This window comes from Medicago sativa, chromosome 4 (genome assembly GCF_051527215.1).
Source record: "Medicago sativa cultivar Bolivia chromosome 4, Bolivia_mono, whole genome shotgun sequence".
In the NCBI taxonomy this organism is placed as follows: domain Eukaryota; kingdom Viridiplantae; phylum Streptophyta; class Magnoliopsida; order Fabales; family Fabaceae; genus Medicago; species Medicago sativa.
The window spans coordinates 38,748,588-38,765,651 of NC_140752.1; the positions used below are offsets into that span (position 1 = coordinate 38,748,588).

Genomic DNA, 17,064 nt, shown 5'->3' on the forward strand with positions numbered 1-17,064 from the left:
CGCGGTCTGAGCCAGACCGTGCGTTTTATGCACTAAGGCCGTGCGTTTTAAGCCCAGACTGTAACACCCCTATTTTTTTCTCACATTATAGGGTGCGTTACATACAATAAAAATCGCAAAATGTAAATAAATATAATCCGGCCGCGTCAAAATAATAATATTCATTTTTTTCTCGTCTTAACTATTATGATTTTTTTTTCTTTCTCACCATTTTTTTTTCGTATGTTTCTTTTTAAAACAAAGAAACAAAATAATAGCATGCTTCAGTATATTTCTTTAATAACATTCTTTCTTTTTTCTACTGAATGTTTCTTCTGTAGGTTCACACAACAAAATAAATTTGAAACATAAATAACAAATATTTACATCATAATATATATACATATCATTCGGTCTAAGCCTGCGGCTCATAATGCTAAAGTCATCATAGTGAATATTTTACAATGATCCATAAGTCTTCATGAGACTTAATATAAACAAAGCATAATTACCATCTAGCTAGAGCCAAAATGCATTAGTCAAACTACATCAGTCCTACTATGTTACCAAGGCTGACTACTATCCAAAATAAAAGAGTTTTAAGAGACATTAAATACATAACAAACTAATTAGCACTCTTAAACTCTTTCCACATACTAGAAGTCACATCTAAACATGGTCATTTGGGTCTCCCCCAATGAACTCTCCCTCCTCAAGGTACTCCTCTGGGTCCTCCTCTGGTTCCTCCTCTGGATCCTCCTCCTCAGGTGCATGGACTCCTCCTCCTCCCTCCTCAGCAACATCAACAGGATCAACAACCGGGGGAACTATAGGCTCCTGTGGGTCTGGTCCTACAGGTGGGACAACACCCATGTCATGGAGAGCTAGGTACAACCTCTGCAATGGTAGAATCATCTATGTGGTCTCATGAGTAACAATAGTAGTAGTAGGCTGGCCACCGAACCGTGTGGTAGTGCGAACAAGTCCGGTAAAAATCAATGTTTGGGTGGCCAAATTTATTTCCCAAACATCGTCCCTCGGATTCTCAAGGAACTCGATCCTGCATGTTCGTGAGTGAGCTAAATATCTCCCTGGCATCATCTACAAAACGTCCGAACATACCCAAAAAAAAACAACAAGATACAAAAACAAACAAAGAAGGGTGAATTACTCGTACACAAGTTTTCCACGTGATTTATTACATAAGAAAAAAGAAAATAATCTATATATAACAAGAGAATATGATAATTACATAAATAATTTTTCTTTTCATTCACTGTCCAACAATTACAAAGCATATTATATATAAAAAAACTATCTTTTAAAAGGTCAAATTAGAATTAATAGTTTTACATTCAACTTGACACATGCATGAACTCTTTTGACTTTTCTCTCGACTCTAGTTTATTTTTCTTTTCACAATTTACTACTCCATGGAGGTTCCACTCTAATGAGCATAAGGCCGTTTCGGCGACTATAACATGATTATTAGTATTCTGAGCAAGATATACTTAAACTCTAATCATTTTAGTCCGATCGCACTACCTTATTATAGATAGTCTAGTTTTGTCAGGCTCACTGTGTCGGGTAGTACAAGTACCTTCAGTCGGGAAGCAATCCCCAACTATTGATAGGCGTTCGAAACACAAGTGCCCTCAATAGGTCCTCAAAGTAACCAAACCATAACTATCCTCATTCCCATCTACACCTAAGTGTATAGGGACCTGTTCTAGCTCCTTAATTGTCCCTACTTTCTAGACAAGACAAAACACTCATACTCAACTCAACAATGTCAACAACTATCCATCATAATTATCATTTGTGCATTATATTGGATCAGCCCTTCAGAATTATGTTAATTTAGATAATATAGTGCTTACAATTAACTACCTTTACAACCAGAATATTCAAACCTGTTTCTAGTTCATTTAAGTATACGTGTATCATATTATAGTAAGTAATCATTCATAGCATTCATTCTTAACTAGTAAGTAACTTCCAATTTTAACAAGTACATATATGATTTATATGATGTTGCCATAAGCTATATATACCTATATTTCCAAGAAAAGTTATCCTACTGTTATAGTACTTCTAAATTATATCATGGTTTTTGTATTCTTAAACATTTTCTTTTACAAGATACGTATAAGTCAAGGTTTTATTAAATAGATATCATCAAAATCAATAAAGTGAGATACACTATCTCTCTTAGATTATTTATTCTTAAGAGAAGTTTTTACTCACTATCAACGTTATAAGTTATCGCGTCGAATCATAATCGACACTTTTGTTATAAGTCATATGTTTCAAACCAAATTCATACATCGAATTCACATAGTACTTATCAAAAATTAGCATATTCATTTACTTACACAAGAGTGATACCAAATAAACATAATAGAACTATCTAATCAAGTAATCATTTACAAAACTTTTTTTTTTTCTACTTGTATATTACATTTTTAAAATAATACTCCTAATTATATTAACTAAAACACATATAAGTCGATGTCCTTTGACATATACTTGATCGCTAGAAATTATCACATCATCGAGAAATTAACTCTCACAAGTAGAGTTATTTACTCACACATAATCACTTAAGCACATAACTTATGCAAAATCTTTAAAACTTATTAGTAGTAATTCCCCTTACCTTCAGTTTCTTCAAACGTGGTTAGGATATCATCTTCGTCGAAAGCAGCTTCGGTATCACCTAAAACACTCACCCAAAGTAAAACTACCCATTAGACTATATTCATTATTTAAGGTCAGACTTGTACTTGAATATAAATAACTAGTTAAAGTTCCAAATCTCTTGTTTTCTTTTATCTTTGTTTATCACGTTTTCTATGCCTATAGTCCCAAAATGAATTATAGACCTTTATGCCATTTATGTGTATCACTTCAGTTTCCATGTATCACGTTCCAATATAAATTTGATTTGATTTCTTTCCAATTTGAAATTTATGTCACTACCTTATATAGTCAAAATGTTTAAATGCTTTTTAATAACCTTAATGTTATTTATGCTATTAACAATTCTTATTATTAGTCTAGGTACTTAGTATATCTATATTCATACAGATTATTCTATTACATTACTATATTTATTTTAAGTTTCTTTCATAAACTAATTAAAAAGAAAGCTTTACAGTACAAGAATAAAGAAGATCTAAGACAAGGACTTCTAATTATATTTCCAGGGAATCATAGCTTCATGGTCCTTTTTATTTATTTTCTTTTTCTACTGAAACAGATCTTGATTTATTTTTAATTAAATGTTGTTTTTTAAAAAAAAAAGAATTGTTGAAAAGGGATGAACTATCTTGACCAGTTTGTTAAATCAGATTGAAAAGAACTAGACTTAAATCCCTTTCTCATCTGATAAAAGAACCTTCTAATACTATGTTGTTGTTGTTGTTGTTTTCTTTCAAAAAGAAAGGTTGTGGGGACAAAAATATGGTCTTATTATAGTACTTAATCTTGTCTCTTTTGAAGAATAAAGAATGAATAGAGGTTGAATAGAGAAAGCTTTAGAAAAGGAAAGGAAGAGAGAGAGACCACTAACCTGATCTGGAAGAGATGATTTGTGGTGTGGGTGTGTTTTCTGCCAATGATAAGAGGTCTATTTATGGGAAGATAGAAGGTATAGGTGTACACTTGAATTGTGATAAATATCTGTACTGGTTTCTCTTTCCTTAATTATTGTTATTATTATTTTTTTTTAAATGTGTATTTTGGAACGTGGGGAGAAAGACATCAATTTCTTTTTTTTTTTTTTTTGTAAAAAAAAAATTTCTCTCTCCCATGAAACGTGGAGAGGAAGTTGTATATTTCCTTTTCTATATTTTTTTTTCTTTTAACAACAAAAATACTATCTCCACCCCCTCTTTTACTTTTCCAACCTTTCTATTATTATTTTTCTATTATTTATTTATTTAAAAAAAAAGCTTTTGAATATAAGTAAAATTTTAGGATGTTACATTACTACCCCACTAAATAAAATTTCGTCCTCGAAATTCGTATACCTTCAAATAATTCTGGATATCGTAATCTCATCTTCTCTTCTAGTTCCCACGTAGTGTCTCCCGTCGATTGATCCCACACAACTTTTACCAGAGAAATTTGTTTACCTCTAAGTTGTTTAATTCTCTTGTCATCAATTCTTACAGGTGATGTCTCATATGACAAATTTTCTTTTAACGGTACTATATCAGGCTCAATTATATGAGATGGATCGGAAATATATTTCCTTAATTGTGAAACATGAAACACATCATGGATGTTTGAAAGAAAAGGGGTAAAGCAATTTGATATGCCACTGGGCCAATACGACGAAGAATTTGATATGGTCCAATAAATTTAGGAGTGAGTTTTCTGGACTTAATAGCTCTACCTACCCCAGTCGTTGAAGCGACTCTCAAAAATACGTGATCACCTTCCTCAAATTCAAGAGGTCTTCTTCGTTTGTCTGAGTAACTCTTTTGTCTGCTTTGCGCGGTACGCATCTTTTCACGGATCTGTTTGACTTTATCGGTCGTTTGTTGTACAATCTCTGGTCCTAAAATGCTGCTTTCCCCATCTTGATACCAGCACAACAGTGTTTGACATTTCCTTCCATACAGAGCTTCATAGGGTGTCATTCCTATGCTTGAATGAAAACTGTTTTTGTAGGTAAACTCAATTAATGGTAACAATTTATCCCAACTTCCCCGGTTATCTAAGACACAAGCTCTCAGTAAATCTTCTAGGGATTGAATCGTCCTCTCGGTTTGTCCATCGGTTTGTGGATGATATGCAGAACTTAATCTTAATCTGGTTCCTAAAGATTTTTGTAAACTCCTCCAAAAATGAGATGTGAATTTCGGATCCCTATCTGAGATGATACTTGAGGGTACGCCGTGCAGTCTAATGATTTCCTTAATATAAATCTGAGTCAGCTTTTCTACATTGTAGTTAGTGTTAACAGGTAAGAAATGAGCTGACTTTGTCAATCGATCGACAATGACCCATATTGAATCAAAATTATTCTTGGTTTTTGGCAATCCTACGACGAAATCCATTGAAATGCTTTCCCACTTCCATTCAGGTATGTCTAAATATTGGAGCATTCCAGCAGGTCTTTGATGTTCTACCTTTGCTTTTTGACATGTCAGGCACGAGGCAACATACTCAGCAACTTGCTTCTTCATTCCTGGCCACCAAAACTTTTGTTTTAAATCTTGATACATTTTGGTTGTTCCTGGATGAATACTTAGATTGCTTTTATGTGCTTTGTCCAAAATCATTTTTCTTGTCTCCGGATTATTTGGGATGCAAACCCTCCCATTACAGCGTAAAATTCCGTCTGCTCCTAAACCAAATTCCGAAGTTGTTCCTTGTTCAATCAATCTTATCTTCTCCTGAAATTGGTCATCTGTTGCTTGTTGCTCTTTTATTGTATCCATCAATCCATTTGATATCTTTACCATTCCCAAATGAATTATTAGGTCTCGATATTTTTCTATCAGCTCTAACTCTTTGACCATCATTGCAGACATATGAATTGTCTTACGACTCAGCGCATCAGCTACAACATTTGCCTTTCCAGGATGGTATAGCAGGGTAAAGTCGTAATCTTTGAGAAATTCAATCCATCGTCTTTGCCTCATGTTGAGTTCCTTTTGATCAAACAAGTACTTTAAACTTTTGTGGTCGCTAAAAACTGCAAACTTCGCTCCATACAAATGATGCCTCCAGATTTTCAACGCAAACACAACTGCAGCTAACTCCAGATCATGCGTAGGGTAATTCTTTTCGTGGTTTTTAAGCTGCCTTGATGCATATGCTACTGCCTTTCTATGTTGCATGAGAACGCAACCTAATCCTTGATGTGAAGCATCACAATAGACTTCATAAGGCTCGTCTGGTTACGGTAGGACCAATACTGGTGACGTTGTTAATTTCTCCTTCAATGTTTGGAAACTTTCTTCACACTTTTTAGTCCAGATGAATGCTTGGTCCTTCCTCATAAGTTGTGTTAATGGAGCTACTATCTTTGCAAATCCTTCAATGAATCTTCGATAGTATCCCACCAATCCAACAAAACTTCTGATCTCCGTCACCGACTTTGGTTGTTCCCATGAGAGTACCGTCTCTACCTTCGCTGGGTCTACGACAATACCATCTTTTGTGATGACGTGACCTAAGAATTTTACTTCTTCAAGCCAGAACTCACACTTTGACAACTTTGCGTATAACTTCTTTTCACGGAGAATCTTCAAAACTTCACGCAAGTGTTCTTCATGCTCTTCCTTGTTTTTATAATAGATAAGAATATCGTCAATAAATACAACTACGAACTTATCGAGAAAAGGGTTAAAGATCCGATTCATGTAATCCATGAAAATTGCAGGAGCATTCGTCACTCCAAACGGCATTACGAGATACTCATAATGTCCATATCGAGTTCTAAACGCAGTTTTGGACACATCCTCTGTCTTTACCCTAATTTGGTGATAACCTGTCCTTAAGTCAATCTTTGAAAAAATAGAAGCTCCTTGGAGTTGATCCATCAAGTCGTCTATGCGAGGTAATGGATACTTGTTCTTGATCGTCACTTTGTTGAGTTGTCGATAATCCACACAAAGTCTCGAGCTTCCATCTTTCTTTTTCACCAACAACACTGGTGCTCCCCAAGGTGAAACACTTGGTCTAATGAATTGTTTCGATGATAAGTCCTCAATCTGAGTTTTTAGTTCTGCTAACTCATTGGGTGACATCCTATACGGTGCAATTGAAATTGGACTTGATCCAGGTACTAGATCAATCGAAAATTCGACGTCTCTAACTGGGGGTAAACCTGGAACATCTTCCGGAAATACATCCGGAAAATCTTTTGTGACCTGTATTTGGCTCAATACTAATTCACTCTCGATCTCTAAAGAAGATAATAACATGTATCCTTGAGCTCCTTCTTTTAAGGAAGCTTTTACTTGATTGGAAGATATAAATCCAGAAACCTCAGGGTTAGGAAAAATTATGTTCTTATGTGCACAATCTAAAAGGATCTGGTTGAAAGATAACCAGTCCATGCCTAAAATCACATCTAATTGTTTTAAAGGCAAACATATCAAATCAATAAGGAATTTTCTATCATGAATAACAATAGGACAGTTTTGACATACAAAATGTGCAGAAATAGGTTCAGAGGTTGGAGTAGAAACAATTAAGTTAAAAGGCAATGTCGTAATTGGTAAATTTAACTGGTTCACACGATCCATGGAAATAAATGAATGAGTTGCGCCTGAATCATATAGTACAGTTAGAAGATTACCTGACATATCACAATTTCCCTGTATGAGATCTTCTGATTGAGAAGCTTCAGCACCATTCAGAGTGTAAACTCTTCCTCTAACAGTTGGTTTGACAGCTCTTACATTGTTCACCTTTGGTTCAGCTTTTGGATTTGGGCAGTCTCTAGCAAAATGTCCTGAATCTCCACATTGATAACATATCAATCCCTTAAGTGGACAAGTGTTCGCCAAATGGTCTGTTTTCTGACATTTGAAACACTTTTGGATATTGTTTGGAGGTTGGTTCCTCGATTGTCCTCCTCCAAAAGCATATGCAACTGGACGATAAGGTTGTTGATCGCGGTTGTTACCTGAAGGTCGTAAGTAGGGTTTCTTTTGTGGTGCCTTTCCCTTCTGGTTTGATCCTTGTGAAGGATATTTCCCCCTAGATGGTCCTCCTACATTGTTTCGATTAATTCCACCTTCTTTCATCCTTTCTATCTTTCTGCATTTTTCAACCAAAGGTTGAAACTGACGAATTTCCAATGGCAATACAGACTCCTTGATACTAAATCTAAGTCCACCTTCAAATCTTTCACACAGCCAATCTTCGTCAATTTGGTCCTGGAAGAAACGAAAATGTTTGGACAATGATTCAAACTTAGCCGCATATTCATCAACTGTCATTCCACCTTGTTTCAAGAGAAGGAACTCTTGTTCTTTGTTAGTTCTAGCACTTCTAGGAAAATACTTGTCAAGAAATTTCGTGCGAAATATTTCCCAAGTAATATCTTGATTGTTAGCTTCAATCATCTTGCGAGTTCCTTTCCACCAGTATTCGGCATCTCCCAATAGTAAGTAAGATGCATATGTTACCTTTACTTCGTCAGGACACCTCAACACAACGAATATCTTCTCTATCTCTTTGAGCCATAAGTCAGCTTTCTCTGGTTCGGTTTCTCCAAGAAATTATGGAGGATCGTGCCGTCTGAAATCTACCAATCCTTTATTTTCAGCGTTTCGTTCTTCCCTTTGTTGCTTTCGAATATCCCTTTCAGTCTTCGCAGCAGTTTGTTCTGCAATGGTTGCTGCCATTTCTGCCATAGCTTAAATAGCTCTTTCCATACCTCCTTCGGTATTGCTTGCTTCTCCATTATCTGCTTCTATATGATTATTTCTACGAGTCATTGGGTTCCTAAAAGTCATAATTGGTTAGAACCTAATTATTAAATAATATAATAATCTATACAAAGTTAGTACAAACAAACGTAATTAGTACAGACATCCTCTAACGTTCCCGAAAGAATCAACCGTGCTCTGATACCACTAATGTAACACCCCTATTTTTTTCTCACATTATAGGGTGCGTTACATACAATAAAAATCGCAAAATGTAAATAAATATAATCCGGCCGCGTCAAAATAATAATATTCATTTTTTCTCGTCTTAACTATTATGATTTTTTTTCTTTTCTCACCATTTTTTTTCGTATGTTTCTTTTTAAAACAAAGAAACAAAATAATAGCATGCTTCAGTATATTTCTTTAATAACATTCTTTCTTTTTTCTACTGAATGTTTCTTCTGTAGGTTTACACAACAAAATAAATTTGAAACATAAATAACAAATATTTACATCATAATATATATACATATCATTCGGTCTAAGCCTGCGGCTCATAATGCTAAAGTCATCATAGTGAATATTTTACAATGATCCATAAGTCTTCATGAGACTTAATATAAACAAAGCATAATTACCATCTAGCTAGAGCCAAAATGCATTAGTCAAACTACATCAGTCCTACTATGTTACCAAGGCTGACTACTATCCAAAATAAAAGAGTTTTAAGAGACATTAAGTACATAACAAACTAATTAGCACTCTTAAACTCTTTCCACATACTAGAAGTCACATCTAAACATGGCCATTTGGGTCTCCCCCAATGAACTCTCCCTCCTCAAGGTACTCCTCTGGGTCCTCCTCTGGTTCCTCCTCTGGATCCTCCTCCTCAGGTGCATGGAATCCTCCTCCTCCCTGCTCAGCAACATCAACAGGATCAACAACCGGGGGAACTATAGGCTCCTGTGGGTCTGGTCCTATAGGAGGGACAACACCCATGTCATGGAGAGCTAGGTACAACCTCTGCAATGGTAGAATTATCTATGTGGTCTCATGAGTAACAATAGTAGTAGTAGGTTGGCCACCGAACCCTGTGGTAGTGCGAACAAGTCCGGTAAAAATCAATGTTTGGGTGGCCAAATTTATTTCCCAAACATCGTCCCTCAGATTCTCAAGGAACTCGATCCTGCGTGTTCCTGAGTGAGCTAAATATCTCCCTGGCATCATCTACAAAACGTCCGAACATACCCAAAAAAAAAACAAGATACAAAAACAAACAAAGAAGGGTGAATTACTCGTACACAAGTTTTCCACGTGATTTATTACATAAGGAAAAAGAAAATAATCTATATATAACAAGAGAATATGATAATTACATAAATATTTTTTCTTTTCATTCACTGTCCAACAATTACAAAGCATATTATATATAAAAAAAACTATCTTTTAAAAGGTCAAATTAGAATTAATAGTTTGATATTCAACTTGACACATGCATGAACTCTTTTGACTTTTCTCTCGACTCTAGTTTATTTTTCTTTTCACAATTTACTACTCCATGGAGGTTCCTCTCTAATGAGCATAAGGCCGTTTCGGCGACTATAACATGATTATTAGTATTCTGAGCAAGATATACTTAAACTCTAATCATTCTAGTCCGATCGCACTACCTTATTATAGATAGTCTAGTTTTGTCAGGCTCACCGTGTCGGGTTGTACGAGTACCTTCAGTCGGGAAGCAATCCCCAACTATTGATAGGCGTTCGAAACACAAGTGCCCTCGATAGGTCCTCAAAGTAACCAAACCATAACTATCCTCATTCCCATCTACACCTAAGTGTATAGGGACCTGTTCTAGCTCCTTAATTGTCCCTACTTTCTAGACAAGACAAAACACTCATACTCAACTAAACAATGTCAACAACTATCAATCATAATTATCATTTGTGCATTATACTGGATCAGCCCTTCAGAATTATGTTAATTTAGATAATATACTGCTTACAATTAGCTACCTTTACAACCAGAATATTCAAACCTGTTTCTATTTCATTTAAGTATACGTGTATCATATTATAGTAAGTAATCATTCATAGCATTAATTCTTAACTAGTAAGTAACTTCCAATTTTAACAAGTACATATATGATTTATATGATGTTGCCATAAGCTATATATACCTATATTTCCAAGAAAAGTTATCCTACTGTTATAGTACTTCTAAATTATATCATGGCTTTTGCATTCTTAAACATTTTCTTTTACAAGATACGTATAAGTCAAGGTTTTATTAAATAGATATCATCAAAATCAATAAAGTGAAATACACTATCTCTCTTAGATTATTTCTTCTTAAGAGAAGTTTTTACTCACTATCAACGTTATAAGTTATCGCGTCGAATCATAATCGACACTTTTGTTATAAGTCATATGTTTCAAACCAAATTCATACATCGAATTCACATAGTACTTATCAAAAATTAGCATATTCATTTACTTACACAAGAGTGATACCAAATAATACTCCTAATTATATTAACAAAACTTTTTTTTTCTACTTGTATATTACATTTTTAAAATAATACTCCTAATTATATTAACTAAAACACATATAAGTCGATGTCCTTTGACATATACTTGATCGCTAGAAATTATCACATCATCGAGAAATTAACTCTCACAAGTAGAGTTATTTACTCACACATAATCACTTAAGCACATAACTTATGCAAAATCTTTAAAACTTATTAGTAGTAATTCCCCTTACCTTCAGTTTCTTCAAACGTGGTTGGGATATCGTCTTCGTCGAAAGCAGCTTCGGTATCACCTAAAACACTCACCCAAAGTAAAACTACCCATTAGACTATATTCATTATTTAAGGTCAGACTTGTACTTGAATATAAATAACTAGTTAAAGTTCCAAATCTCTTGTTTTCTTTTATCTTTGTTTATCACGTTTTCTATGCCTATAGTCCCAAAATGAATTATAGACCTTTATGCCATTTATGTGTATCACTTCAGTTTCCATGTATCACGTTCCAATATAAATTTGATTTGATTTCTTTCCAATTTGAAATTTATATCACTACCTTATATAGTCAAAATGTTTAAATGCTTTTTAATAACCTTAATGCCATTTATGCTATTAACAATTCTTATTATTAGTCTAGGTACTTAGTATATCTATATTCATACAGATTATTCTATTACGTTACTATATTTATTTTAAGTTTCTTTCATAAACTAATTAAAAAGAAAGCTTTACAGTACAAGAATAAAGAAGATCTAAGACAAGGACTTCTAATTATATTTCCAGGGAATCATAGCTTCATGGTCCTTTTTATTTATTTTCTTTTTCTACTGACACAGATCTTGATTTATTTTTAATTAAATGTTGTTTTTTTAAAAAAAAGAATTGTTGAAAAGGGATGAACTATCTTGATCAGTTTGTTAAATCAGATTGAAAAGAACTAGACCTAAATCCCTTTCTCATCTGATAAAAGAACATTCTAATACTATGTTGTTGTTGTTTTCTTTCAAAAAGAAAGGTTGTGGGGACAAAAATCTGGTCTTATTATAGTACTTAATCTTGTCTCTTTTGAAGAATAAAGAATGAATAGAGGTTGAATAGAGAAAGCTTTAGAGAAGGAAAGGAAGAGAGAGAGACCACTAACCTGATCTGGAAGAGAGGATTTGTGGTGTGGGTGTGTTTTCTGCCAATGATAAGAGGTCTATTTATGGGAAGATAGAAGGTATATGTGTACACTTGAATTGTGATAAATATCTGTACTGGTTTCTCTTTCCTTAATTATTGTTATTATTTTTTTTTTAAATGTGTATTTTGGAACGTGGGGAGAAAGACATCAATTTCTTTTATTTATTTATTTATTTTTTTTTGTAAAAAAAAATTTTCTCTCTCCCATGAAACGTGGAGAGGAAGTTGTATATTTCCTTTTCTATATTTTTTTTCTTTTAACAACAAAAATACTATCTCCACCCCCTCTTTTACTTTTCCAACCTTTCTATTATTATTTTTCTATTATTTATTTATTTAAAAAAAAACTTTTGAATATAAGTAAAATTTTAGGATGTTACACAGACTGTGCGTTTTTGCTGTTACAAACTCTTTGGTTTTCCTTGATTTAAAGCCTTGTAATTTCGTGTTTAATGCCTTGTCTTGGGGTTTTTGGCTATAAAAAGGTCCTCCATCAGACTTGTAATCATTTTGGATCATTGAGAACTTACTATACAATTTGCAATCAAAGTTAATTTGTGTTCTAAGTTCTTGTTCTTATTCTCTGCACTTTTATTTCCTTGTTCTTTATTTCCTTGCCTTTACAATTCTGCACTTTACAACTCAATTTTTATCTTTATGCATTATCATTCTATGTCTTTTAATTATTTCTTTTTTTCTACAATGAACATGAGTGAGTAGAATTTTTAGTCTTGGGATTGTTGGAATAGTCTAATGACTTAAACTTATTCAAACCAAGTCTAAATACCTATTTTGTTTAACTTCTATTTTCTAATCTAATTTCATTGTTTTCAAACTCAATAACAAGTGTTAAACGAAGGACTGAAAGGTGAAGTTTAATAGTTGTTATTTAATCATCTCAAATATCAAACGAAGGATCGAAAGATGAAGTTTGATATTGGAACAAATGAAATTAGGCAAGACGACGCATAACTTGATGGGAACACCCCAAATGAATAGTTTTATGAAGTATTGAGGCTATAAGAGTCGCACTTATAGGGTCTCAATAATAATCAACCATGAGAATATGTTTGATTGTTATTGAGATATATTTATGTATTCTGAAAGGAAACATAAAATACCTAAGAGATTCTTGCCTTTAGAAAAAGAATTTAACATAAGATAAAAACATAGGCTTGAATTGTTAGTGATTTGTCATTACGACAAACCAATAATCCCTAGACGCTTTTAAAATCTGAATTTAAACCAGAAACTATTGAACTTCTAAACTCTAATTATTTCAGCTAATTTTATTTGAAAAAGAAATCAGTAATTACATATATAACTCCCTGTGGACGATAATCTTTTTACTACTCGATAAGAATCGTACGCTTACAGATTCGTGTCAGAAACCATGTCTATTACTCGCCTCGGTTGCAATATTTTCAGTTTTGCTGAAACCATCAACACCAGTCTTCGCAATGCTACAAACGCCCTAGCTCCTGCAAGAGTTATTCGCTGGAACAGTAACAACCACATGTGTACAATTTTGAATGTGGATGGAAGCTGCAATGGTGATCCTATCCGCACAGGATTTGGAGGAGTTCTCCGAAACAATATAGGCAACTATATATCTAGTTTTTAAGGCTTCATCAACAACTCTCAAGATATCTTGTTCGCTGAACTTACGACACTCTATCAAGGTCTAATTTTGGCAATCAGCTTAAATTGCGGCAATTTGGCTTGCTATTTTGACTCTTTGCTCACAGTTACTAAAAAGTATCGCCATTACTTTTTTTAATTTACAAAAAACAATTTTATCAAATACTTATAGGATATTTTTCAAAGACACATGTATTTAGAATATTTCGCAGAGATGTATCTTAGAAAATCTAAAAGGTAAAAAATTTGAGCTGAGATGGTTCACCTAGGTGATGCTGCTTATGAAGTGATTGGACCTGATGCTCCTCCAACTTTTTTAGGGATTCCTTTTAAAACTTTGCCATAAAAGTATCATCTATGGCTCCCTTAGATTTCACCATAAGGTCTCCATGTTTAGTTGGGACTTGCTCCCCCAAACACAAGGCATTAATGACATTATTATGCCCTAATGTAATCACCTTTGAATTGACCATCTGCTTAATACTCCCAACTTTCAATCTGCCTAAATTATTCTCGGTCTCAACAAAATAGACAACTGGATGAACAACCTAATGATTGGTAACTCAGAAGTAGACGACACAATCAATGCTAGCATGTATGAATGATGCACGTTCTTTAGGAATGGGTTTCATGTTAACCATATTTAGCCTAGTTGGATTTATGGCACCATGAGAGCATACATAATTAGCTCCCTCTCTTCCCACTTCCCTTAGAATTTCTTCACATTGCTCTCATTTGGAAGATTTCTCATATTTCGTCTTCTTTGAACATCACATTCAGCCGATGGAGTCAAACCAAGTAACTAATTGATTTTATGTGGACTATAGTCAATTTGTTTAAGAAGAACAAAAGACATGTAGTGGTGGCCTTGATTATGGACATTTGTGAAGAATTCAAGAGTGATTGTGTGATTGTTCTCCTTGGTGAAAAGGTTGTTGAACCTTACTCAATTCAATTGATGGAGAATAGTGTCAAAATTTTGGTACTTTGTGAGGTTATGAACATCAAAACGATGTTCTCGAGTGAAAGCATAACCCTTAATCTTCTCAGACTTGTCAAAGTGTTCGGGGTTTTGAAATTTGTCGTAGGTAGCAGGTGGTGGTGGTGGTGATGGTGGAGGTGGTGAATGTTTATTTGACTTCCTCTGGCGCATTTGGTTGGTGCCATTTGGTAGTGATTGAGTAGAATGGGTAAGTTTTTGTGAGTTTGGTGAAATTAAAGAGGTTTAGTGTAATGGGTATGGATTTTGTTGGATTACTGTTTAAGTATTAGTTGAAAATATATGGGAATTTAATGATGGTTGAAGGTTAGATGTGGTTAATGGAAGAAATTGGGTCACGAGATAAAGGTTTGAGGATGAAATTTGAGGATTGTTGAGGATATTCGATTTTGAGAGAGGTATAGGGGAAATTTTAACAAAGTAATAACGCGGTGATTTTCGGAGATCAAGCTATTGATTAGCGTTGACTCACAAATTTATATTTCACCACCGAGCTTTGATTTTTCCAAGGGAAAGGGGGAAAAGTTTGAAATAACCCACATTTTAAAGATTTTAGGTTCAGGGGTTGGTTACGTGAAGGGAATGTGTTAGCACCCTAAACGTCTATAATATCCTATAGGAACCTCTTGATTTTATTTATTTATTGGCCATAATTAATTTGCTTAAAAAAAAGATTAAAGTGATGAGTAGAAAGGAAGAAAATGTTTTTTATTATTTTTTGATTTGGAAAGACAAGTGTCTTTTGCCTACTTACCCGGGAGGGATCAAAACCACGTAGTTCGGGGTAAAAAGCGAGTGATTTGTTGGGTATTTTTTATTAGTTTTGAAAAGGTTTAAAAATAAAAAGCCAAGTGGCAAAATAAATTTGTTTAGTGTTTTTTATTTTAAAAGAAAAAGATTCAAATATAATTAAAATGGATTGAAGTTTTGTTTAAGAAAATAAAAGGAAAATCACTTTATTGAAGATCAAGGTTTTTTTTTTTTTTTAAAAAAAGAAGATTTTGTGGCATTTCTGATTATTTGAATGTTTTTGTTTTTTTATTCATTTAAAGCCTAAAAAATTAAAGCATGACAATAAAATAAAAGTGCGAGGGATTTTTGTAATGACGTTGGATCAAAACGAAACTCCTTTTCCTTGGATTAAAACTAACCTATTTTTTTAAAAAAAATTTATCCATAAAAGCAAAATAAATAAATAAAAATAAAATGAACAATAATCCTAAGTACATTCTAAATCCATAATTGATAAAATGGCGGAAAATAAATATGCAAACGATAATGAACAATAAAATAAGATGCAAAATAAAATAAAATGCATGAAAAGAAAATGAAAAAAAATAAAAGGGGCAGGGGGTGCAAGAAGTAAAAGGGGGGTGCAGGAAGTAAGAAAAAGACAGATTGGGTCAAGGAAAGCCGAAAAACGCAAATAGGCCAGGGTGGGTGGATCTGGGTCGTTGATTTGATCAACGCCTCAGATTGGACTTGGTGTTAAAGCCTACAGGCTGTCAGATTAGATCTGAAGACCAAGAAAGGCGGGGGTGCATGCTAAAGCATGCACCTTCGCACACCTTGGGAAGGCCTATAAATAGGCATCATATGTTGTTTCTCTCGTTTTCCCCATCCTCTCTCTCTCTCTCTCTCTCTCTCTCTCTCTCTCTCTCTCTCTCTCTCTCTCTTCACTCAAATTCTCTCTTCTTCCCCTCGTCGAAAGAGAATTCTGGTGGGTTCCGACACGGTGGCCGGCCACCCTAGGTGGCAGCGCTGTCGCTGGAACCCTTTTTTTTCCGGTTCCCTCCTTCTCCTACTCACCTCTTTTTTTTCGTTATATATATATATATATATATATATATATATATATATATATATCGAAAGAAAAATTGGAGGAAACCTAGATCTAAGAAAGAAAATGTTATACCTTTGATTCTGTGTTTTTGGATTTTGGGGTGGTTTTTGTAGTGGTGTTTGGTTGTGATTTGGAAGCGGTTTGTGAGTTTGTATTGGGTTTGCGGTTTGGTGTTGGGTTTGCGACTTCGTGTCTGTTTGAGAGTAGGGGTAATTTTGTAATTTGCTGAAGGTTGTTTTTAGTGCTTAGTGAGAGTTATTATTTTACCAAGTTACTAAAGGGTGTAGTTATTATTTTATTACCGATAATTGACCGTTAATGTTGTGTTTTACCGTTAAGTGAGTAGTAACATTTTTGAGGTTAAAATAGAAATGGGTTAGGCCCATTGAGGTTTGTGAGATAAGCCCAATTAAGTGAGCCTATATAAACTAATGTTAGTAGAGGAATAAGGTTCTTTCACAAACATTTTTCATTTGAGAAGAGA

At 34.1% G+C, this 17,064-nt stretch overlaps 1 long non-coding RNA gene across 1 annotated transcript; it reads right to left on the reverse strand.

Moving 5' to 3' along the window:
• Nucleotides 1–8,864: 8,864 nt before the first annotated feature.
• LOC146929288 (uncharacterized) lies at nt 8,865–12,262 on the reverse strand. Its single transcript, XR_015008253.1, has 3 exons — nt 12,056–12,262; nt 11,148–11,207; nt 8,865–9,608 (listed from the first exon to the last, which is right to left on the reverse strand). It is a non-coding gene; the product is annotated as an uncharacterized LOC146929288 (long non-coding RNA).
• Nucleotides 12,263–17,064: the final 4,802 nt, after the last annotated feature.